This window comes from Camponotus floridanus, unplaced genomic scaffold (genome assembly GCF_003227725.1).
Source record: "Camponotus floridanus strain SB8 unplaced genomic scaffold, Cflo_v7.5 scaffold8, whole genome shotgun sequence".
NCBI classification, from domain to species: Eukaryota; Metazoa; Arthropoda; class Insecta; order Hymenoptera; family Formicidae; genus Camponotus; species Camponotus floridanus.
In genome coordinates, this window is record NW_020229849.1 from 1,641,062 (window position 1) to 1,666,369 (window position 25,308).

At 30.4% G+C, this 25,308-nt stretch overlaps 1 protein-coding gene across 1 annotated transcript in view; it reads right to left on the reverse strand.

Annotated features, from left to right (window-relative positions):
• Nucleotides 1-22,609, reverse strand: part of LOC105258190 (PR domain zinc finger protein 1) — a 44,378-nt gene extending 21,769 nt beyond the window's left edge. Inside the window, exon 1 of the mRNA XM_020029674.2 lies at nucleotides 21,608-22,609. The gene's annotated coding sequence lies outside the window, so the exon portion shown is untranslated. The remainder of the gene's footprint in view (nucleotides 1-21,607) is intronic.
• Nucleotides 22,610-25,308: the final 2,699 nt, after the last annotated feature.

Consider the following 25,308-nt stretch of genomic DNA (forward strand, 5'->3'; position numbering starts at 1 on the left):
TACAAGATGTGTATGTTAATATTTCAATATTAAAAAATAATTTATATTTTGTAAAGTAGCAATAATTAATCTAATTTTTTAATTTTATGTTTACTTTGATCTAATTCTTTAAATTTAACAATATGATATCAAAAAATGTGGATCATCTGCTATAATGAGTAAAAGTATGATCAATTACTTAAAATATGAATAAACAAAAATAATATAGATATTATACATTAGTACCTATAAATAAATCTGTTAGTTTAAAATCATTTATCGAGGAAAATATTGATAAAATGTATTTTAAAGAATCAAAGTCTCATGTATGAGAAAGAGAGAGAGAGATTCTGCAACGGTTAAAACGCGTTTGCTTTCTATTTTTTCTCTTCTTTATTTTTTCATTACTTATTCATATCTCTCTATTTATACGTATGTCTTTTTTATAAATTATTTAAATTACTTTTACATAAAAAAAATCAACATCGATGAAACAAGATAGACATACAAAGAGAATCTCTTCAAATTGCAATTTTAATTAAAAATTAAAAAAGAATTAGAAAATTTATTATTACGTGCATGTAATAATACAAAATATTATTTTGAAATGAAAGACTCGAGCCCAACAGCTTTCTTCAATTATATTTAATATAATAATATCGCTGCAAAAACTACGGTTGGCAAGTCACTCTCTCGTAAGTCTCTTTAAAGATGACACGAAGCGTATTTAAATGCGAAAAACGCGTCATAGAGGATTCGTGTCGACTAAAGAAAATCGGGTGCACAAACGGTACCGCTGTATTTACTCGCAATGACGACGAATAAAACTATGCAGCACGTGCGTACACATGCAGATGCACGTATGTGTGATATGCACGCGCGTATGTATGCGATGCGAAGAGATTTTTCAACGCAAACGTGTCTCTGATCCGCCCCTGCTCGCTGCCATCGAAACCGAAGCTACGGATGTCGCACGTCACTCGCCTAACTGTACATATACCTTGTGTATATACCAAAAGTACCGTACAGGTACATACAACATCGAGTGCCGCGGCCAAACGGTCGTAAAACGCGTGAATACGTGAGGACGATAGGTACACACGTGGGCCCACACTATGTACGCGGGTCTATGCGTGTACAGGTGCGTAAAAGCACCGTTGCACGCTGAAGAAGGGGGAGAAACGGAGAGGAGGAACAGGAGGAAGCAACGGCCAAAAGTAAAACCGAATTCGTTTTCGGTAAGGCTTGAGGCAGCTGACTTATCTGCGGTTCCTTATCACGAGTCTCTTTTTCGGGGTCCTCCTCGTTCTGCATTTTCTCTCTTTATGCAGATTATATAAGCATGCATAAGTGATGCATTCTTGCAATTTTTTTATTCCGAACATCTTTTTTTAGCTCTCTCTCTCTAGAAACCGTGCAAATCTTACGATTATCTTAAGATTTTTTTTTATTTGATAAGTCCTTGTATCTCTCATTATTTTAATCTTTTATCTTTCATTTTAAATATATGATATTTCGTGAAAATTTTTGATGTTACCAGTTTCTTAAATCTGTATTCTTTAGATTAAAGTTCATATTTTTACAAAATACATTTTACGAAAAATATAATTTCAATATATGTATAATTTAAATATATGAAACATCATAAATGATTTATTGTTTTATATTGTTTTTTTATAGACGAAATTTTATTTGCGAAATATGTTCGTATTCAGTTTTTCGCAAATATTTTTTAAATTTAATTATCGTTATCGAATTAACATCGCTTGTGAATATAATTAAATTGATTTGTTGTAAACTAAGTTGACTCGTTATTCATTCTTTTTCATGATTACTTTTCTAAAAGACGGGATTTGTTCCGTCGTGTGTAATGTATCGCGCAGTAATTTCGATAATCGCATGCAACGTATAAATACTTCCGTATGCTTACGCAAATATGCACACCTTAAGAGGCAACACTGACATCTACTGGTTCTTATGTAACGCAAAGAGAAATGAATCAGGATACTGGATCAGAGGCTCTCATTGCATTGGGAATATTTAAATGCATTTGAGATCATTTATCAGTTCGCGTTAACTTTCCATATTTCATTTTAAAAAGCATAAAACTTTGAAATATTGATCGTTCGAAGAGAAATAAATTAACTTAGACAATTTTTATTACACATACATAAATATATCAGTCATTGATATAAATGATGCAATGTTTGACATAAAAATAAAACAATTTTTATATACGATTCACTTTATATACATATATTAAATAACCTTGATCAAAAAATTTTGATTTGTATCGAAACATTGTTTCAAATATTAAATCACATATATTTTTTATTGAAAATTTAATTTAATTTGATAAATGTTTGAGCAAATTAATAACTGATATTATTTTGTTAGTATGATTTTTATAATTTATCCATTTGTAATATATTATATTCGCATCCGGTGGATGAGATAATTCATGGAGAATAAATATATGAAATGAATTGTTAGTTGTATTTTAAAAGTCGGGTTTTTTAATGCTGAATTACTCGCATTGTTTGAATGCATTAGGGAAATAGAAATCTTTACAAAGGGCAACATGCTTGTAATTTATATCCGCATCGCTTTTATTGTACTTTCGCAAGAGCACTCTCTAGCAAAGAACAAACATCGTTTGATCAGAGGATGATGAAAACAGAGAACGAGATGTAGTTTATTAATCATAATGCGATATCCTCTTGAGCTGACAAATTATGTTTAATATAATCATTATCAACAAATTATGTTTAATATAATCTTTACCAACAAATTTCGTATAACGAATTATCTAAAATTGACCTTAAAATTTAATAAAATTATTAATGAAATTATTAATTTTAGATATTAAAATTTTAATGAAATTATTAATTTTATTATATTTAATAATTATTATATTTAATTATATATTAATGAAATTATTAATTTTAGATAATTAAATTTTAATGAAATTATTAATTTTAGATATGCAAAATAGATATAATATCATAAAAACTAAAAACAATTTATTAAAAGTTTGCGACAAATATTGAAAATATTATATGTTTATAACTTTAGTTATTATTATATACTTATATTATACTTATAATATCCGAAGATATATTTTGAATATTTTTATATTATTAATTTCAGTGAAAATTAAAAAAAGTACTACACATATTTTTTTACCAATTTAATTTATACAAATATTATATAAATTAATAATCATTTTACGATATTAGGAAGGGTAAGATAAATATGATTAGTATTTTACAGTTAGTCTTTTAAGAATGTATTGGACGAACCGTCTGTCTCAAAAGTTAATCCAAAGTACCAAAAAGTTAAAGTTGGACAGAATACGAATTCTAATTGATCAAAAATTTTTTAAAAATCCCGAAATCATATTTCAAAGTATTCTTTAATATAAATAGGTCTTAATTTCCAAGAAAATGTTGCCACGTTTTATCATCAATATTGCGTCAAACTGATAATCACAGTTATTTTTTAATAATAATTTCAAAACGAGCAAGTAAATCGTTTTAAAACTTTGTGGGAACATTTTCACATGTATGAAGAATAGAATATTAGAAAATGAAATTTTTATCATTGTTTTCTAGTTTGTGAATAATTTATTACCTGTCTCTTGAACGTTTACATAAGATCCTACGTTAAAATCGCGAAATTCAAAAATTAATAACTTTTAAAGGAGCAAGTAAAAAAATTTGAAATAATCCATGACGATTTGGAATGTTATTAAGAATGTTAAATTAAAAAATTCACGGCGATCTCATTGATTGCAATATATCTCCCATACATCCTCAAGACGCTCAATTTGATCGCTCGAAAGAAATCCAAAGTCACACCGCCCGAGGACACGTTCGCACGCTTCCTCCCCAGCATCGATTCTTACGAGAGAGCACAGCGAGAGCACGCCAAAACTGATCTCCTTCGGCCGCGAGTACATCGACCCTCGCGGCCGCTGTGCCGTTTTGCAAAAGTACAAGTGGAAACGGACGTCGCCAGCCCCAACGAGTGGCGCGGCTCGACGTCGGGCCGAACGGGACGGCCGCTTTCAATGGGGACACGTGATCGCGCGTACTCGCGATCAGCCGGCGGGCTTATGGCCGACCATAGCGCGCCTCTCTCCACTCGCTGGAGCGAGCGCGCAGTCACGGACGACCGCTATATCATTTTCGCTACCGGGTTGCGCGGCTCACGGTTCACCGTTCTCGCCGGTTGTTGAACCCGACTCTCTTTGCGCGCTGCATAACCTATTTTGTAATAGCACACTTCGTGCCGCGCTAACCGGCACACCAACTCGGCATCCTCATTCCGAAATGAGCTGCGTTCGCGGCTACTCATCGTGGCGCGCTGCCAATTGAACGCGTCTTTTTTTCTTTCCCGCAGATTGAGATATTTTTTTCATGTAAAAAGAATTAAATATATAAATATAATAAACATTAAAATTAAATTAAATATAAAATTAAATGTAAAAATTAAATTCAACGATATAAGCCTAAAATGCAAAACAAAATTAAATTCAAATAAAAAATCGAGAGAGAGTGTACATGGAAAATACCGGGCATGTCAAATTTATACGATTTTTTTTATTTGAATTTAATTTTGTTTTGCATTTTAGGCTTATCATTGAATTTAATTTTTATATTTAATTTTATATTTAATTTAATTTTAATGTTTCTTATTTATATATTTAATTTTACATTTTTTTCGAATTGCAATCTGATTTATACTTTTTTATATTTTGTTTTCTGCTTTTTAACTATAGATTGCATTTGCAATCTTTTAAAAAATGCAGTTTCGTAAATGAATTTTTTAATCCTTTTCTCTCGAATCGGTATTTTTCTTCAGCTTTTGAATAATAAATAAACTTGCATGTAAAATCAAATATATATATATATATATATATATATATATATGTATATATATATATATATATATATATATATATATATATAAATGTAATTTTAAATTTTAAAATATACTGTATTAAATTTACCTTTTTGTATAAATTGAGATAGAAAAAAAGAGGAGAAATATCGCATTTTTAATAAATTATATTGATATGTATGTATACTCGAATTAGAGTCACAAGAATATAACTATTTGATTAGAATAAAGCTAGTAGGTCGAGTGCGCACATGTGACCGGTATCGATGCATTTCCGCTTTAGCTAAAGTAGAATATTTGACTTTCGCGGTTAGCAAAGTGGCACAAATGCTGGAAATAGAGAAGATCGATTTTCAACAATTTGATAATTTATCTAATATGAAAAATCACATTATTAAATATGAAAAATAATAATTCTAATTTTTTTCTTATAACAAGGCATTTTTCTATCCCTGTAAATTTAGAAATATCTATAATAAGAATATTTTATAATCATATCTATCCTCTCTCTCTTTCTCTTCGCTTATGTACGAAATATACTTAAATATTTTTATACAAATATAAACTTGAATATCTTAGCAATTCTACAAAATAAATAATATAACAAATTTTTATCAATATATTTAATGAAAAATAGACTACAAACTGTGATTTTTTTCATTAAATTTTTCAGTTACAGCGTTTCTTATTAAAAAATAGACGCAGGAAATTATATGATAGTAGAAATTAGAATAAAAAAGATTAGTAAACAGAACTAATGGAAGAGATATAAGATCTTATATCTCTCGTAAACGCATACATGTTTGTATACGCGTGTCGCGCATATATATTTGAACTTTTTGGGATTATAAAATGTTCCAGATGATGCTGTTGCATCCAACGCTGATGCGGCACAACAGGGAAATTGTCGCGACAGATAAGAACGTCGGTTATTCGGGTATTGTGCTCGACATGGCGTGAGAGAGTGAGGCAGGTCAAGCGTTTCTATATCTCGCGTACACTTTTCTCGCTTTCAAGATGGGGGTTGTCAAATACGCGCGCGATACAGAAAATTGAGAACTTTTTATTCAAAAAATTCACATCGCGCAACACTTTATAGTGCGCGAATGATCAGATTTTTCGGATATTGAAATACAGTCTCTCGACGTATTGAACACGTTGAAAAATCTCGCGCGAAACAATCTGCTACTTTATATAAAATAAAATATCTCAGTCTGTAAGACAAAGACTAATCAAATTAGAATAAATTTTCTCTTAATTAGACAATATTAAAATGCTAATAGATATTAAAATGCTAATAATAACTGTCATGTTAACCTTTAAAAGTTAAGTTAATATAAATATAACGAGATATATAGATTATATAAAGAAAAAATGAAAAATTGGAGCTTGTAGAATGTCATCGATAACAAAAAATGCTATTGTTTATTTCAATTCAAATATACTTTACACTACATTTTTTTGAAGTTCAAATATATGAAATATTTGCAATTGCAAAGATATTTGGATTCAATATTAAAAAAAAATTGCATCATGTGAAATAATTTTTTTAACCCATTCAGACATGAATTTTTTCTGTAATATAAAAAATTATTGAATTAATTTTTATTGATGCTAAGAGTTTAAAACGACGAGATATATATATATATATGTTTTTTTTCGAGATATATATATTTTTTTTCCACCAAGAAATCGCAGGGAAACTAATTCTAAAAAATAACTATTTCAAATGATTTTAAAGTTTTTTTGTGCATAATTGCGCACATAGAGTCTGAATGGGTTAAACTTTATTTTTAAGAAAATCTGACGTCAATTGTTGTTAATTATTCAAATGATCGTATTACTATTTACATATGTCATATAACACTTTCTTTGAATTGTTGATAAGGTGAGAAATGTCCGTATAATCGGCTTCGTTACGCTGATAGAGCGATATATCTCGTAATCGTTGCGAAAGAGATTAAATAACGGAGTTTATGCGTTTCCGCATTGAACGGCTCGGAACTTCAATGTCAATGTCAGTCGCCCTTTCACCTTATATAACGAATGAGCGCGTCGACTCGCTGCCGAGACTCGAGCATATTATCCGCTTAATGCGATTCGAATGCGCGTAGAATACGACGAAATAATTCTGTCGCTTGTTGAAGAATCGAAAAATGCGAAAATTACATGCTTACGCGTCTAATCCTTTCTAATTCCGAAATCTTCTCGCGTTTCTCTCTTGTTCTCTTTCTTTCTTTTCTTTCTCCCTTTTTTTCTACTCCCAACTGTATCGTGTTTTTGGTAATCTATGGGTAATTGTTTAGCAAATGCAACTTTTTTTTATACAGTTTACCGACGCAAGGCATAATTATTTCCAGTTTTTACATTAGAAGCCCGAGAGAACTTTTTTAATCCCTCCAATTTTAACAATTTCGTCGGAACATATAAATCTGAAGTGTTTTGCGTAAAAAATAACTTTCTTTTTGTTTTCAAAAAATAAATATTTCTCTCCTTTATCAGAATTTTCATGCTACAAGAAGAAAGATATTTTGTTTATGGAATTAAAGAACTGTTTAATATTTATCATGAATAACGATCCTCGAAATCTGGATAATTGAAAACGTGCATTAAGATTGCAAATAATTCTGCTTGGATATTTTATTTAATATTCACTTCTTTAATAATTTAAAATTAATTATTATTAATCACAAAATTAATTTCAAATTCTTTTCATCAATTCTTTAATAATTTAAAATTTCTCTGGATATTCGAAAAATATATAAATATTCTAAATTTAAATTAAATAACTATCTTATAAATAATATTTGACTATTAAATTATTCTAATATTTACAATTTGATTATCGATTAAAATTCCTTCAAGGAAATTTTTTTAAAGAATCTTTAGAAATCTTTCGATCTCTCTACTAAAAAATTAAGACAAAGCTGCAAATAATTTAAAATAGCGTTGCTTTATTATTGGTTTGTGAAATTACAGAAGAATATTCCTACAAATCGTTTCCCAGGTAATCTGAGCTTTTTTGAATTGCTAATCAATCAAGACCCGCTCTTGTCCACCCGCTTATATTCTAGCAACGTTCATAGGTACTTGAGAAAATGGAAATTCTAAGAGATATCTTTCTAGGTAAGTGTACCTCTTTCGGCGCATCATGGCGACAGTAAAATGCGTTTATGACCACGGTAAGAGTAAAGGATAAGTTTGCGATGCTGCTACGTATTGAGTGACAAGATAAATTTAACGGTGTTTGAAAGATGACTAATCTTTCAACATTGATAATAATGTGAAAAAATGGGCAATCGAATAGACGAGAAAAGTAGGTAAATTTGTATTGGGAAAAATTGTCCTTTTATTTGATCTCAATCTTCACAAATCATTTTTCGCTAAATGTGTCATCATCTGTCTGGCTTACTTGTTTCTCTAATCATATTCATACATGTCATTGATAAGATAAATGCATTAACGGATCCGCGACTTGTTCTTGTTCTCACTCGAGCGTCGTTTGTGTATTTTCTTCTAGAATTACTTCCTGCTTCGCTGTCTTCTGGTTTTGTGTATCTGGTTGTGCAACGGAATCATGCAGGTATTTCATCCGCTTTAATGCGAGGGCATGTTGACTTTAATTATTATTGTATTCTAAGGCAGAATTTTCTTTCGCGAAAAGAACGAAGTAGTTTTGAAATGATACGCGAGTAAAATGTGAAAAGTTTATTTATCTCTATGAATTAAGTAGTTCATGCTAAGATGCATGAAATGTATTATTTTCATGTTGACATATCGTCAATAAAGCAAATAATATGTTGAGATCGAAAAGGTATTTACCTTTTGTTTGACTTTGAATAAAAGAATAGAAATATAAACGATTATACAATCCAAAGTTTCATAAGAAGAATATGTCTTCTCACCGATAATTCCTTGTTAAATTGAAACCTAATGAATTCCGGTAGCTCTCGCGTTACTGAATTTCTCATCCCACGGCAAAATTGCCGGTAACTATCTATAGCCGCCTCTCATTGTCGCGCGCGTTCGCACACGACCTTGATACATCGATAATGCCAATTTAATTGTGCCCGCGGAATATAGGATACTTTGAACGCACCGATCGAAATCTTGAAAATATTTATAAGACTCCGAGTAATCTCTGAAAAATGATCACCAACAATTAGTTTCTCTACGTCAAGGTCAACAACATTATGTTGCAGATCAAAAATATACGAGACAAGAGAGCTAAAGTTTCCGAAACAGGAAACAATATTTTTAGAAAAATCATTTTTATTCACTTTTTTCCTAAGTTTATTTTTTCTTTTTTTGATTAAATTCCCATTAATTAATTTTCGTCATCATTTATTTTTCTGTAATTTTCTGACGATATCTTGCGCATGTGTAAATAGCATCGCGAGTCCATTTATGAAATTTTTGCGAGCTGAAGAAATGTTTTTTTTATTAAAGCGGACCCGCGGAATATAGGATATTTTGAACGCACCGATCGAAATCTTGAAAATATTTATAAGACTCCGAGTAATCTCTGAAAAATGATCACCAACAATTAATTTCTCTACGTCAAGGTCAACAACATTATGTTGCAGATCAAAAATATACGAGACAAGAGAGCTAAAGTTTCCGAAACAGGAAACAATATTCTTAGAAAAATCATTTTTATTCACTTTTTTCCTAAGTTTATTTTTTCTTTTTTCGATTAAATTCCCATTAATTAATTTTCGTCATCATTTATTTTTCTGTAATTTTCTGACGATATCTTGCGCATGTGTAAATAGCATCGCGAGTCCATTTATGAAATTTTGGCGAGCTGAAGAAATGTTTTTTTTATTAAAGCGGACCCGCGGAATATAGGATACTTTAAACGCACCGATCGAAATCTTGAAAATATTTATAAGACTCCGAGTAATCTCTGAAAAATGATATTTCATTTGACCAATTAGTTTCTCTACGTCAAGGTCAACAACATTATGTTGCAGATCAAAAATATACGAGACAAGAGAGCTAAAGTTTCCGAAACAGAAAACAATATTTTTAGAAAAATCATTCTTATTCACTTTTTTCCTAAGTTTATTTTTTCTTTTTTCGATTAAATTCCCATTAATTAATTTTCGTCATCATTTATTTTTCTGTAATTTTCTGACGATATCTTGCGCATGTGTAAACAGCATCGCGAGTCCATTTATGAAATTTTGGCGAGCTGAAGAAATGTTTTTTTTATTAAAGCGGATTCGTGCGCGGCTCGTGGCCGCCACTAGGCCAGCTAGCAAGGCTAAAGCGAAGCGAAGTGAAGCGAAGGGAGGGAATCTCACGGCTGACGGCTGGCCGTGACTTTACTCAACTCAGCCGGCACTCGGGCCGGCGCAACGCGTCAATGTAGAACGGTCATTGACTCCTCGCTTCGCGAGCCTCCTGTATATACGTGAGCGTCCGAGCTTTCCTTCCCATTCGCGGACGTTATCCTCTCGCCGAGGGACACCCGGTATATAAATACACGCTGCGCGTCTCGTGATACTTTGATGCTTCTTGATGCGCAATTTTGACCTCCGCAATTTCGACTTTTTGTCCATTTCTCGTTTTTATCTAGTTCGCGGATTCTAACACACCGGATACTTGAGAATTTTTGTCTCTGGACTTTTTATTTTGACTACCTCATAACGGTTTCGTTACGATTCTAAAATAAAGTAAAATATTCAAATTCATATGCGCGTCTCTTTTTCGTGCGCATGAAATTTTTTAAATTTTGTCTACTGAAAATTTTCCGACTCAGATTTTGTTCAATCATATTTCTTGTCGTGCAAATGTGTTTTTTTTATGGATTTTCTAAAATCATATACAAATAGAAATATTTATAATTGTTATTATGTAATTAATATGCATACAAATTAAAAATTTATTGGCAAGCATAAATATATCTATGCAATATACGGTGTTATTTATATATACTCGCAACAGTACCTTGAGTAGTGAAACTAATTTTGAGCTAATTTTGATTTAAAAACTCTCTCTTTAAAAGACTATTAAATATGACCGAAAAACTAATCAATTAATTCCGTTATTCAAGGCGAAAACTGCTACGAGTAACATATTTTAAATTAATGAAATATCATACGGGGATATCTGGCTTATATTAGCCTGTATATTTTTGCAAATAAATGTTGATGTTTCGATAAAATTGTTTCTCAAACATTTATTTGTTTTGCGACTCTGCTACTAAATGGATGATATTGCGACAAAGTTAATGTCCAAAAAGGCTTAAGGATGTATTGGAGATATATTACAATCAATGAGATCGCCGTGACTTTTTAATTTAACATTCTTAATAACATTCTAAATCGTCATGAATTATTTTAAATTTTTTTACTTGCTCCTTTAAAAGTTACTAATTTTTGAATTTTGCGATTTTAACATAGGTAACTTATGTAAACGTTCAAGAGACTGGTAATAAATTATTTACAAACTATAAAAAAACAATGATAAAAATTTCATTTTGTAATATTATATTCTTCATACATGTAAAAATGTTCCCACAAAATTTTAAAACGATTTACTTGCTTGTTTTGAAATTATTATTAAAAAATAACTGTGATTATCGGTTTGATGCAATATTGATGATAAAACGTGGCAACATTTTCTTGGAAATTAAGACCTATTTATATTAAAGAATACTTTGAAGTATGATTTCGGGATTTTTAAAAAATTTTTGATCAATTAGAATTCGTATTCTGCCCAACTTTAATTTTTTGGTACTTTGGATTAACTTTTGAGACAGACGGTCCATTCAATACATCCTTAAAAAGGCTTCCGTCCATAAACAAGCAAAATTTAACGATGTCTTCTCTAACGATAAACACGCATAACTTGGTTTGCCTATTCCGATGCTGGCGATCCAAAGCGCAATCCTTCGCACGGACCGCGATGGGAATTTCATCGTTGATGAATTCCGCGAGTTGCGAGGTAAGTGAGAGAATGAGGAAACGCACGCATAATGATTGCACACGACCATGTTGCAACGCTACGCGGACCATTTCGATCAAGTCAATCGACACGTATTTATGAAAATGAGTATTACTATTAATTAACTGATTGAGCTCTCTATTTTTATTCTCTATCTTTATTTTATAATCGTTTGGCATTTTTGATTGCAATTCTCAAATCTTTGTTTTATGAAAAAAAAACAGCTTGAATTTCTTCAAGATATAATGAAAATGATAAAAGGAGATAATAAATGACGTTTAATTCACTTTGACTTCGTCAAAAAAATATCCGTGTATTCTTAAGATTAATTTGCGTTGGGAATAAAAATGATGAAAGAAAAAAATTTAATTATTTTTAATTATTTTTCAGAAAATAATGCCGGTTGTGCTTTTTCTTTTTATTTAGCGAACAATAATTTTTCACGGATGTGCCATAGAATTATCGACATAGATATCGCACCGTTGCGTTTTATTTATTACGAGTTATGTCACGTTACTGGTATCGTACAGCTGACACGAATTCAACTTAATTTCCATTGTTCCTTAATTTATCTCGACACATTGATCGTGAGCATTAGGGCTGCACGGGTTCATGAGTAATCTAGCGGTACCCGGACACAAATGTAACACTTCCGAGTCCGCATAGAGATGCATAGAGAAAGAGAGAGAGGAGAGAGATAACGGAAAGAGAAAGATTGATTATGAATATTTTTTCATACATTTCATTTTGCCGCAGAATTAAACTTACGACATTTTATAGTCACCCTATAGATAATATAATCGGGGTTATGATACCGCGTAATACTTTGGAGAGTCTAGTCTGCACGCTGCAGAAAATGCAGGCCGAGTTTATTGCACTCCGGTCGGGAGAAAATTTGCACTAATTCGGCGTGTCTGTCCGTTAGATCCCATGTTGCAAAAGAGAAAACCTTCTTTCGCGTGAAATATTTCTTTTCTAGTATAATAATGATAAATATGCGTTATAAATCTGCCGTTAATTTGGACGTTATTTAAAATTATTCTCGAGTAAAATACAAATACAAATATAATAAAATTCAAACGATCATTTGTACAATGATTAATAATACTAATAAACCATTGAATATACATAATTTAATACTAATCGTATATAAAATGTGCGTATTAAATCAGGGTTGGTATGTTTTAAACAATGTGTTTAAAACCGTTTGATTAAAATTTGTTTAAAACAGTGGACACTCTTTTAAACATTTTTGTTTTAAACTGTTTTTAAACTACTGTTTAGAACCGTTTAAAATATCGCAAATAAAATATATGATTATTTGGAAAAGAAATTGTAAAGAAAATCAAAAACAAACAAAAACTAATAGATGTGTATGTTGTAAAAAAATTTTTGTTTTAGTGTTTTTAGTTTTTTATCTATATTTATGTAATATATAGATATAAAAATATAAATAATAAAATAAAAATAATAAGATGGGTATTATTTTAGCAGAATATTTATTTTTAGATATTAAATAACAATTAATACAATAAAGATTACTTAGAAGATATTCACTGACTTTACATTTTACATTTTAGCATTTTAAATTAATAATATATAACTCATAGGTCAGTAATTCTAAAAAAAATTCTTCCTTTAAAAAAAAGAATTGAGGTTTTTTATTTTTCTTTTATTTATAATTTATGTGGAGAGTTAAACATGAGGTTACTTAATAAGAATAGGAAAGGAACCAAAGTATTATATATTAAATATTATTAACTAGAACTTTTTTTTAGAACTACTGACTTGCTATGAGTTATGTACTATTAATTTAAAATGCTATAAAAAGTAAAATGTAAAATGTAAAATCAATATCTTCTAATCTTTATTGTATTGATTGTTATTTAATATCCAAAATAAATATTCTGCTAAAATAGTACCCATCTTATCATTTTTATTTTATTATTCATATTTTTAATAGCGTTGTCAACGTTTGGCAACGTTATTTACAGTTTAACGCTTGCGAAAAATTTAAATATTTACACAGATCAAAGCTATTAAGTGTTTTTTGCTCGTTTAAAACATGCTTTTTTTTACTTAAATACACAAATAAAACAAAACACATTGTTCTAAACAAAAAAACAATGTTTTTTGTTTAAAATAAAAAAAAACGAGCTTTGCCAACCCTGTATTAAACATAATTTTAATATTACATATGGACATTTCAAATTATATATTATATTAAGGGAGATATCTCTCAATATTTAATAAATCCTTAACATAATTTAAGAAATTTTAGAGTGAGATAAGTGTGTCCCATTAAATTGTAATAGTAATACGAAATTAGATTTCAAGAAATTAATTTATTCCGTCATCGAGATAACACGCAGTACGACAATTATGAGAATTGTATTACGAGTGGTAATTGTCAAATATATAACGACGTACGATAATATCGCGCCGAACGGGACACCCCGTATATAACGCGGCGGACGGTCATCGTTACGGTAGCGCGTAATACTTTACGGTTCGGCGTGTGTATTATCGCGGAATCGCGCAGGACAAGCGCAATTTTTGCATGGAAAATGGCACTACGGTACTTTCAGCCTCGCTGCTCGCCTCCGGCGGACGACGAATCTAGGCTAGGCCTAAGAACGACACGGTCATCGACCACCCTTGATTTTTTTTTTTCTAAAGATGGAGAAAGCCGCACTGTGCAGTCCGATTTCCCGTTGATTAGATTATGGCACCGTTGCGAAACGTGGCCGAAAGAAACACATTCATTACGAAGACGTGCATGAATTAACCGCCCGAAAACAATTCGCGGACATTCAGTTGCGAAACATTTTCTGCGTTTAACTGAATCTCGTTTACGTAATTATGCGTCGCGAAACAGATAATATATATTTAAATATATTTATTTAAATTATCGCATGACGAAGAAGTGAGAGAGAAAGATCGCGTTCTCTTTCTCTCATAATCCTGTTGATTTTTTATTTCTCGTTTCTACTTTTAATAATGATGATAGAAATAATATTCATTGCTACACTGAGGAGAAAAATTGTTCATTTTATTTAAGCAAAAGCATTTAATTTTAATTAAATATGCATGTTATATTAAGTACATTATTTTCATTTATATATTTTTTATATTCAAATACTATTTTCGTAAAATATATACTATAATTTATTAAATTAAATATATTACTTCTTAAAATTAAAAAATTTAAAATTTTTGGAAATAAAAAGTGCATTTTAATAAATATTTTGTAAAATTAAAATTAAAATATTTAATTAAAAATTATATTTTTTTAAACATATTAAATAAATACTTAACTTAAGCAAACAGACGTTTTCAATACAAGTAAATATGTGATTAGTACCCACCGAATAAATAGCTTTCTTCTTCTTAACTAAAATTTTTTTATTTCAAGATAATTTTTTCCTCAGTGTAATATTATGACCGTTCAAGTAACGTTGATAAAAGTCAATAAAAGATCCGATTAGGTCAAATAGTATGAGATTAAATTATCACATGATGAAGAAGTGATAGAGAAAGATCGCGTTCTCTTTCTCTCATGATCCTGTCGATTTTTTTTTCTACTTTTAATAATGATGATAGAAATAATATCGATTGCTAATATTATGACTCTTCAAGTGACGTCGATAAAAGTCAATAAAAGATCCGATTAGGTCAAATAGTATGAGATTAAATTATCACATGATGAAGAAGTGAGAGAGAAAGATCGCGTTCTCTTTCTCTCATGATCCTGTCGATTTTTTTCCTACTTTTAATAATGATGATAGAAATAATATCGATTGCTAATATTATGACCCTTCAAGGGACGTCGGTAAAAGTCAATAAAAGTTCCGATTAGGTCAAATAGTATGAGATTGAGAATATTTCTCTTTGATCGTTTTGCGGACGCGCAGGAAAGTACGGATCTTTTCGATCAGTGCCCCCCGTACGAAAAGTGCAACGACCGTTCCAATAAATCGACCGTCCCCTTCTGTTCTTTCCCTCCTCTCTCTTTCTCTCGCTCTCTTTCTCTTTCTCACTCGCAAACCACCATCTCTCCTTCTCTTTGCCCCATCTCCCACCCCAAAATGATTACATATACGCAAGTTCGCAGTGACCGCGGCTACGAACCGCGGTCTGTGGATACCGTTATGTCACATTAGTAGGCACCTGCAAGCGTCATTATCTTCTCCCACGGCGTGCCATTCTCAAAATCGAAAAGCACTTATCCTGTAACACGCGAGGAAACGGTATCGTAACGGCATCGGCATCTGAAAATATCCTAGCGTGACCTCCGATGTCAGATGAAAATTGGACAGCGTTACTTTATACATATTATCCAGAAAAAAAGGACATTTTTATTTGGAAAATATATTTAGTTTTAACATGGGAATCTTGAAATGAGATTGTATCGCTTTAATTGAAGAAAGATAAAATTGCTTGAATAATTGCTTACTTGAATGATGCCATTTTATATAGTTCAATCGAGAAAAATATATTCTCATGATTTTAAATTTAATTTTCTTGAATGGAAAAGAAACAATGTTGAATAGAAAATAACATTTTTAAATCAAAGATTATAATTTTCTTAAAGTAGAATTAAATAACTATATATTCTTAAAGTGAATTACAATATTAAAACAATTCTATAAAATTGTTGAAACTTAAAATTATTAAATTCTTCTAGGAAGATTATAAATTGTTGCGTATGTACGAAACAATGAACGCGTTAGTTTAAGTATACAAATTTTGATTTGACAATTATTTTTTTTCTCTGTATAAATATATAAATTCAGCACACGGAAAAAAAGGACATTATTGTTTTGAAAATATATTTAGTTTTTAACATGGAAATTTTGATGGAAATGAGATTGTATTGCGTTAATTAAAGAAAAATATAATTGCTTACTTGAACAAAGCCATTTTATATAGTTCAATCGAGAAAAATATATTCTCATGATTTAAGATTTAATTTTCTTGAATGAAAAAGAAACAATGTTGGAAAAGAACATTTTTAAATCAAAGATTATCATTTTCTTAAAGTAGAATTAAATAATTATATATTCTTGAAGTGACAATTGCAATATTGAAATAAGACGATAATATTGTTGAAATTTAAAATTATTAAATTCTTCTAAGAAGATTAGAAATTGTTGCGTATATACGAAACAATGAACGCGTTAGTTTAAGTATATAAGTTTTGATTTGGCACTTCTTTTTTTCTGTGTACGGACTTAGTCTTAAAAGACATTGAATTTATCAAAAATTAAGACACATTTGCTCTCTCTTTCTCTGTCGTATTTCAACTTTCGATATTAAAAAGTATATGAAATATAATCTCTTAAATTTTGTCTACATAATCGATGAAATAATAAATAAATAAAGTTATATATGAAAATTTGCAAAAACAGAATAGCGTGGCAATTTCTTCCTCTTGCGTTTAAATTAGTATGTAGAAAATATTTTTTAAATTATATATTATTCTTTCAAACTTTAGCATTTTAGTTTCTAATGGCTAAGAATTTATTATATGTTTTAATAGCAAAAATTTTCGCAGGCACATACAGTAAGAAATTTGCTCGGCATGTTAACGTGTTCGATGTATATTTAATATATTTTCAATCTGCTAAGTAAGGCATGTAAATCGTAAATATGAAACACCCATTTTTCTCCTCTAAATCTTTCAATTGTTCTCCCAAACTTTCCCGTTTTTTTTCATTCTTAATCTCGCTTCTCTCGCATTGTCGTAAGATTTTGTTCCATGTAAACGTATTTCAAAGTCAGACCGCTCATACGTCAATGAAATTTATGAAGGAAAAGCGGAAAATCGTCATCTATAAGATATAGTATGGTATTAGAAGAAGAAAAATGGAAATACATTTAACGATGTTTTCCAATGGATCGCTTGTTTCTATAACAGAGACACTTTTGATCACTAGCTTAGAATTGCGAGTTGATATTGAATTTAAATATACATTGAACGATTGAAAACAAACGTTCGAACAAATGTTCGAACATTTTGTATTTAGGTTCGTTGTTTTTTCGTTTTTTACGTGTTTGTATTCGCATTCGACTAGATATTCTCTGCACATGCGGTGAATGTAAAAATATCAGTTTTATTTTTTATAGCTACAGAAGAAAGATATATAATTAAAACATTGGAGAGAAGCAAAAAGATAAAAAGTGGAAATAGTATATGTAATTGAAAAGAGCATAATTAATAGCGACTGATTGCAATGATTATCGCAATGATTATCATTTTATTATAATCGTACAAAATTATATCAGATAGATTTATTAAATTATGATATATTTGACGAAGAAATGGAAATACATATATATATCATCACTAACAATATGACGATAACATCACGTGCATGTATGCAAACCACGTGTCGATTGTAAGGGAACAATGAGAGAAAAAGAATGCGTGATATTCGCTTTTTTTGTTCAAGAATTTTCTTTGATATACGTTGATTCGTTTCGCGAACGAATTAATCTGAAAGAAATTGAATGCTGACGAAGTGTTTCTCTCGTTCGCATTCGATATATACTTTTTTTGGAATTTTAACAGCGAAAATTCACGTTCGCTGTTCGTTCGCTTATATATATCCAGCTGTATTGTTGCTTGGTTAATGACTGCGCAGGTGCCGAAATATAACGGCACGTCGTGAATGTAAAAGTTGGCCATTTATTCTTTTAAGAACAAAAAAACATGCAAAATCAAAATTTAAATCATGACTTTGTATTAACGAAGAAATTTTGAATGCTCGGCAGATGATTATTTCTGACGAAAAATTGCTCTTGCGCGTTTATTGTTAAAGTATATAAGCATATTTTTAATTATTTAATTATTTTATTGTATTTATAAATCTTTCAGAATTCTGTAAATTGTATATGTGTGTGTGATTATTGAGAGATATATATTTGATATAATCTCAATGTTGATATAATCTCAATGGAAATTTTGATGAATATATAAAAATAAATTTAATCTTTTTTATATATTACATAATAAAAATGTTATAAATTCATTTTTTGCATTTATCTGTTTTAATACAAATAATACCAAATCTTTCGAATCTGATTCAAATACATGCAATGTAATATTATATATATATATATATATATATATATATATATAAAATGAATCGATACATACATATATGCGATATTAAAATACATTTTGCAAGATATACAAGTTGCATAAATTATTGTTTTTACTGTTAATTTTTTTCCATCCTTTCGACTTGGTCCTGGTACCGTTAGGATTCTGAGCTTCTCGAAGAACGAGCGTGAAGAAACACTTTCTGTATTCGAAGAGTATCTCCGTGACGTAATGCATATATCGAAGGGTTCAAAGTACTCGAGACTGCCTCGTATATATTCATTTTCGTTCCGCGCGAGCATGCTCGCTGTTTTATACGACTTACTTTACCGATGCCGTCTTGATGGACCGTTATGTAAAATTGCATAATTATCGAATACTATTGCGTTGTTTATTTTATTCATAATATTTTCCGTTTATTACTTGCGTTATTAATTACGCGTCATCGCACGATAAATTAAAAAACGATTAAGTTAATACGGCTTGATCTAATCTGACCTTCTGTTCAAATATCTGATTCATTTATAACAATTTACATCGCCGTTTATCGTTAAACTCGCAAATATTTATAACAATATATTTATTTTAGTAAATCTTTTAATAATTTTAGTGATATTTTCGCTTATTATCATATTTCTGATGTTTCGTATACTAATTTAAATCGTTAAACTTATTATATTAATGAAGCATGATTTATTTCTTGCATTAATTTTTTATAGACATTTATAAATTTATAAAGCGATTTAATACGAATGATTAATATCAAATATTTATGAAATTATCTTAAGTTATTTAAAATAGAAAAGGGAGAGAGAAAGAGAGAGATTATAAAAAAGAATCGAGATATATCGGAAAAAGAAATTTACATTTGATAGTTGACAATATGATTGCAAAATTAATTAACTCAGCATCTATAGTTAATTAATTCCTCTATTAATTTCGTATGCAATTCAAAAGTGTTAATCGATCATTTAACTGTTATGATATTTTAAGCTTGCTTATATTGTGTTAAACGATTAATTATACTTATTTATTATAATCAATTTTAAGAAGATACAATTTTTTAAAGGAAACATGCATCAGCAAAATAAGAAATATGTGCGTTTAACATTTATTAAAAGTTGTGTAGAATCACTGAATAACATATTCCATTCATACGTTTTAGAATCTGATAATATTTAGATTTGTCTTTCAAAGGCAATTCTCAATTTTGTTCAATATACATAACATATATACATAAACCAATAACAATAACCTCAAGTTTTTATTATTTAATACTAGAATCTCCGATTATTAAAATATGTTTGCGTCAATAAGTGCAAATGTTTGCATTTATTATTTGTTATTTGCATATTTTTACATCGAACGTTCGTATTCGATTATATTTATTATTATATGATAATCAATAATAACTGTCATGATGTAATTATTATTGCGAGTTTTATTATAAAAATGCTTTAACGAAAAAAAAGGATAGGAAGACTAGCGAATAATGAATAATAATGAATAAACATTGCTGATAATACAAAGATATACACAGAAAAAAAAGAAGTGTCAAATCAAAACTTATATACTTAAACTAACACATTCATTGTTTCGTATATACGCAACAATTTATAGTTTTCTTAGAAGAATTTAACAATTTTAAATTTCAACAATATTATAGTCTTATTTTAATATTGTAATTGTTATCTTAAGAATATATAATTATACGAATTATAAGAATATTTAATTCTACTTTCAGAAAATTATAATCTTTGATTTAAAAATGTTATTTTCCATCCAACATTGTTTCTTTTCCATTCAAGAAAATTAAATCTTAAATCATAAGAATATATTTTTCTCGATTGAATTGTATAAAATGGCTTCATTCAATTAAGCAATTATATTTTTCTTTAATTAACGCGATATAATCTCATTCAAGATTTCCATGTCAAAACTAAATATATTTTCAAAACAATATCGTTTTTTTCTGTGTGCTGAATTTATATATTTATACATAGAAAAAAAAATAAATGTCAAATCAAAATTTATATACTAAACTAACGCGTTCATTGATTCGTATATACGCAACAATTTATAGTCTTCTTAGAAGAATTTAACAATTTTAAATTTCAACAATATTATAGTCTTATTTTAATATTGTAATTGTCACCTTAAGAATATATAATTATCTAATTCTACTTTCAGAAAATTATAATCTTTGATTTAAAAATGTTATTTTCTATCCAACATTGTTTCTTTTCCATTCAAAAAAATTAAATCTTAAATCATAAGAATATATTTTTCTCGATTGAATTGTATAAAATGGCTTCATTCAATTAAGCAATTATATTTTTCTGTAATTAACGCGATATAATCTCATTTCAAAATTTCCATGTCAAAATTAAATATATTTTCAAAACAAGAATCCTTTTTTTCTGTGTACGTGACATAGTAAACCACATGTCGATTCGAAATGTATAGTGATGAGAAACAAATGCATAGTATTCCTATCGATATAACATATAAATTTCCTTTGATATACATAGTTTGATTCGTCTCGTGAGTGAATCGAGCCGAATCGAACATTGACAAATGCTACTGTTTGCATTCGTTACAGCGCACGCGTCTCTCGAACTTTTACAGCGGAAAATTGGCATTGTATCACTGCGGACTTACCTTGCGATGTGTCTGCCTGGAAGCCGATGGATCTCCTCACGACAAACTGTCAAAGCTCACACTATGTTAAAGTCACTGACAACGTTCAATTGATAATCCATTATCGATATGCGCCAACCGATCGCCTCGCGACAAATGTTTTGATTTGAATTTCCTCACACTAGAGTGTCAGTGCACCAACTGATTAGAATGACTTCATAGGATAGTATCACAATATTTTGCTCTCGCGTTGCACTATCCAAAAGGAAAAACTCCCTCGACTCGATGTTGCGTTATCGATAATAAATTAATTTCTTGCCCCGTTGGGATTGCTTTCGCACCCTTTCGCGCGTGCCGGCCGGTTACGAGGTGGTCGACCACGAGGTGGTCGAACTGGGAGTGCGACTCTCGTAATCGCGTCAGGACCACTTTCCTCTCTCTCTCTCTTTCTCTCTCTCTCTTTCTTTTTCCTTCTATCTCTATCTCTCTTTCTCCCTCGCCCTCTCCCTCTCTCCTGATCCGCGCCAACAGTCGAGGACCGTCACACGTCCTTGGCGTACGATCGTGTGTACACCGTACAGAGTCGCGTGGTTTCAACTGACAAGCACGAAGCGGTTAAAGTGAGTCTAGGTGTTTCCTTGCCCGTGCTTCTTCGCTCTTGCACGTGTGCGTGATCCACGTAGACGGGGCGCGAGCGGGCGGCCTGTACATGTATACGCGCCGAGGGGACTAAGGAAGGAAGAGGAGGCAGAGCCACGCTGATGGTCACACTGCCGGCTCTCTGGCGAGCTTGTTTTCTCTCTATGACTCTCCGCGAACACCTTTCGCGATCCTCGATTGATTTATTCGATTTTATTCGTTGTTTCGTTCGCTCCTTTTTTTATTTCGTATTCGCGCGTATCTTTTCTTCCCCGAAATTCTCTTTACGGGGCGCAGAATCGCGCTCTTTTCCGAGTTTATTCCTTGTGGCGCTGCTGCGCGGCGACTTGTTTCCGTTCGCGAGCATTCCCCATCGACAGAAGCAACGGTATTCTTCCCCACCCTCCGTTTTAGCATGCTCGGCATCAAATTCTTCTCTCCCGTGTGTACGCTATCACCCACCTCCTTCATCTCTTCCTGCACTTCTTCCTCCTCCTACTCGTCTCCCTTTCTCTCGATGGACCCCTCTCGTCCTCCTTATCATTGCGCTCCGTGTCTCCTCGATCATCGATCCTTCTTCTTTTGCGTTCGTCGCCGGTTCGCTCTGTTTCATTCTCCTCTCTGGCTTCTCTTCGGCCACCATGTTGTTTCCCTCTCCTGTTGTAGGAGAAGCTCGTTCCCTTCTCTTTTTCCTTGTCTTTTATCTTGTCTTTCTTTCTCTCTCACACTCCTTTTTCCCCTCTTTCATTCCATCTTTCCCACTCTGTCTCTTCCTGTCTCTTTTTCCCTGTCTCCCACTCTTTCCTTTTCCTATTCTCTTTTCCATGCGCGTCTTCTGTTTCTCACTTTGTTTCGTTTTATCCGTACTCTGTGCATCCTTTCTCTTTTTTCTATCCTTCTTTCTCTCTCTCTTTCAATGCTTATTACAATTTTTAAATATCAAAAAGGAAGATATAATCTTCAGTATTTGATGTAATGAATCTTGCTGTAATCTTGCATTTTATTCTATCATAATTTTGTTGCTGTGTCTGTGTGTACTCATTTTTTCATGTTCTTTTATGTGATATTATATATTATCATTATTTTTACGTTTTTAATTATTATTTATTATTTTATTTTTCTCTTTTATTTTCAAGAAATTTTATATTTTACTATAGAGCGTGAGTATATATCTTTATTCTTCTTTGCAAATATAGCAGTCATTTTTTACTTTCCTTTTGCTATTTTTCTAATTAATATAATTTTACATTAGTTTTATCTTAAAATAAAATGAGAAATCTATCAATCTTTTTCACATATCTTTTATCTTATCTTTCTACTTTCTGTTTCTTCTGTATCTGTTAATTTACCTATTATTTCTCTTTCTCTATTTTCGTTCTCTTTTTATTCTCTCTAGCCGAACATTTTTCTCTGTTTCTCGGTGTCTTTCTCAAGCGTCTACACGCGTAGGTCTCTTCTTCCGTTTTTTTTCTTCTTGTAAACGGTAAACGAGTATGTGTCTTCTATATTCTTACTGAATTCCGAAAATACGAGCTAGTCCGCGATGAACATCATTATATTCGCATTAATTTTACTTACAAAAATTCCATCTTAACGGATTTATTCTGATATTGATAATGTTGTTACAGCTTTATTGACAGTTTGCAATTCAATGTCTTTATAACATTGCAATTTATAAAATTTCTAGATTGCCGCAATGCGGCTGAAAGAATCTGGATTCGGTTATCATGATCACGATAGAATAGCCTGTCATTCATATTTTTTGCGACAACACAAAACCGTCAATCTTGCCGCGTACAAACGGATATAGAGATACAGCTATGACTTTATCGGCATCTGGCAAGCTTCGCGCTCGCAAAATCTCTTATCTGGCATTGAAGTCTCCGCAGTCGACGCCTACGTAATTCTTCGTGCAGTCAACAAAATCGACCCTATCCGATTTATAAATTTATATAGATGTTGTTCGCGAATGGCATAATATGTATGAAGCAGTTAGATCATCGTACTATAATAATATATTGATCGTTTATTTGGCAAATAACTAATAATAAATATAATTAATAAATTTCAATTAACATCTAAATAATTGTGAATATAATTTTTAATAATTATTTATATAGTGTGTAATAAATATTATGAAACATTTATTAAATTACGAAATATATAAATTATGTAAGAATTTGAAGTAAATTATTGCAATGTTACAAATAATATTGCAACAATATATTAGATATTTCTTCGAAATAATTTTTTGAAACTAAATAACAAGGCATACAAATTAATTATTAATTATTATTTATTTATTAGATTTATTATATAATATATAAATATTTTTACAAAATAATTTTTCATTATTATAATATATGTAAGTATACCTTTTTTGAATGTATATATTGCTGCCTTTAAAGAGGTTTAATATGATAATTTAAGGTGATCCGCGGTCATCGAAATTTCGCATCAATCATTATCCGGCGATATTTTGAATGGCAAGAATGAAATGAATACACATGAAAAGAGGATTCAATGAGAACAGGAAATCATGGTAACGGAATATCATTGAACATCACACTCGCAGACGGAATGTCATTGCAATGAGACGTAAGTCCTTGATTGATTTTTTTTATTTATTCTTCAATTATTCTTTTTTACAATTGATAATTAAACACTGGATTTATTATTAGTGTAAATTCAAAATATATAAATTTGTTTGAAAAATGAGATTATACGCGCGGTTAAGACATCTTTCTTATGTAGTCACGTTGACTGAATGAGATCGAAGAATGAATTTAATTTATCATGTTCTATAAAGAATAAAGAGAGATGTATATTTCTTCGATAATTGGAGTCTTGAGAATGTTGTTGTTTTCTTGGAAAAAAATTATAGCTATTACAACTGGTTTTCTATAAACCTCATGTAAGAAGAATTATATTTAATTAAAATGAGCAAATTGAGAAGTGAGGCATTTTATGTTGACGTTATTTTTTTTTAAAGAAGAATCAATTATTTAAAAAATTTATAATCGAAAGACTATCGTTTATTTCAATTCTTTCTTTCACTACAACATATATTCATATTCAATTTA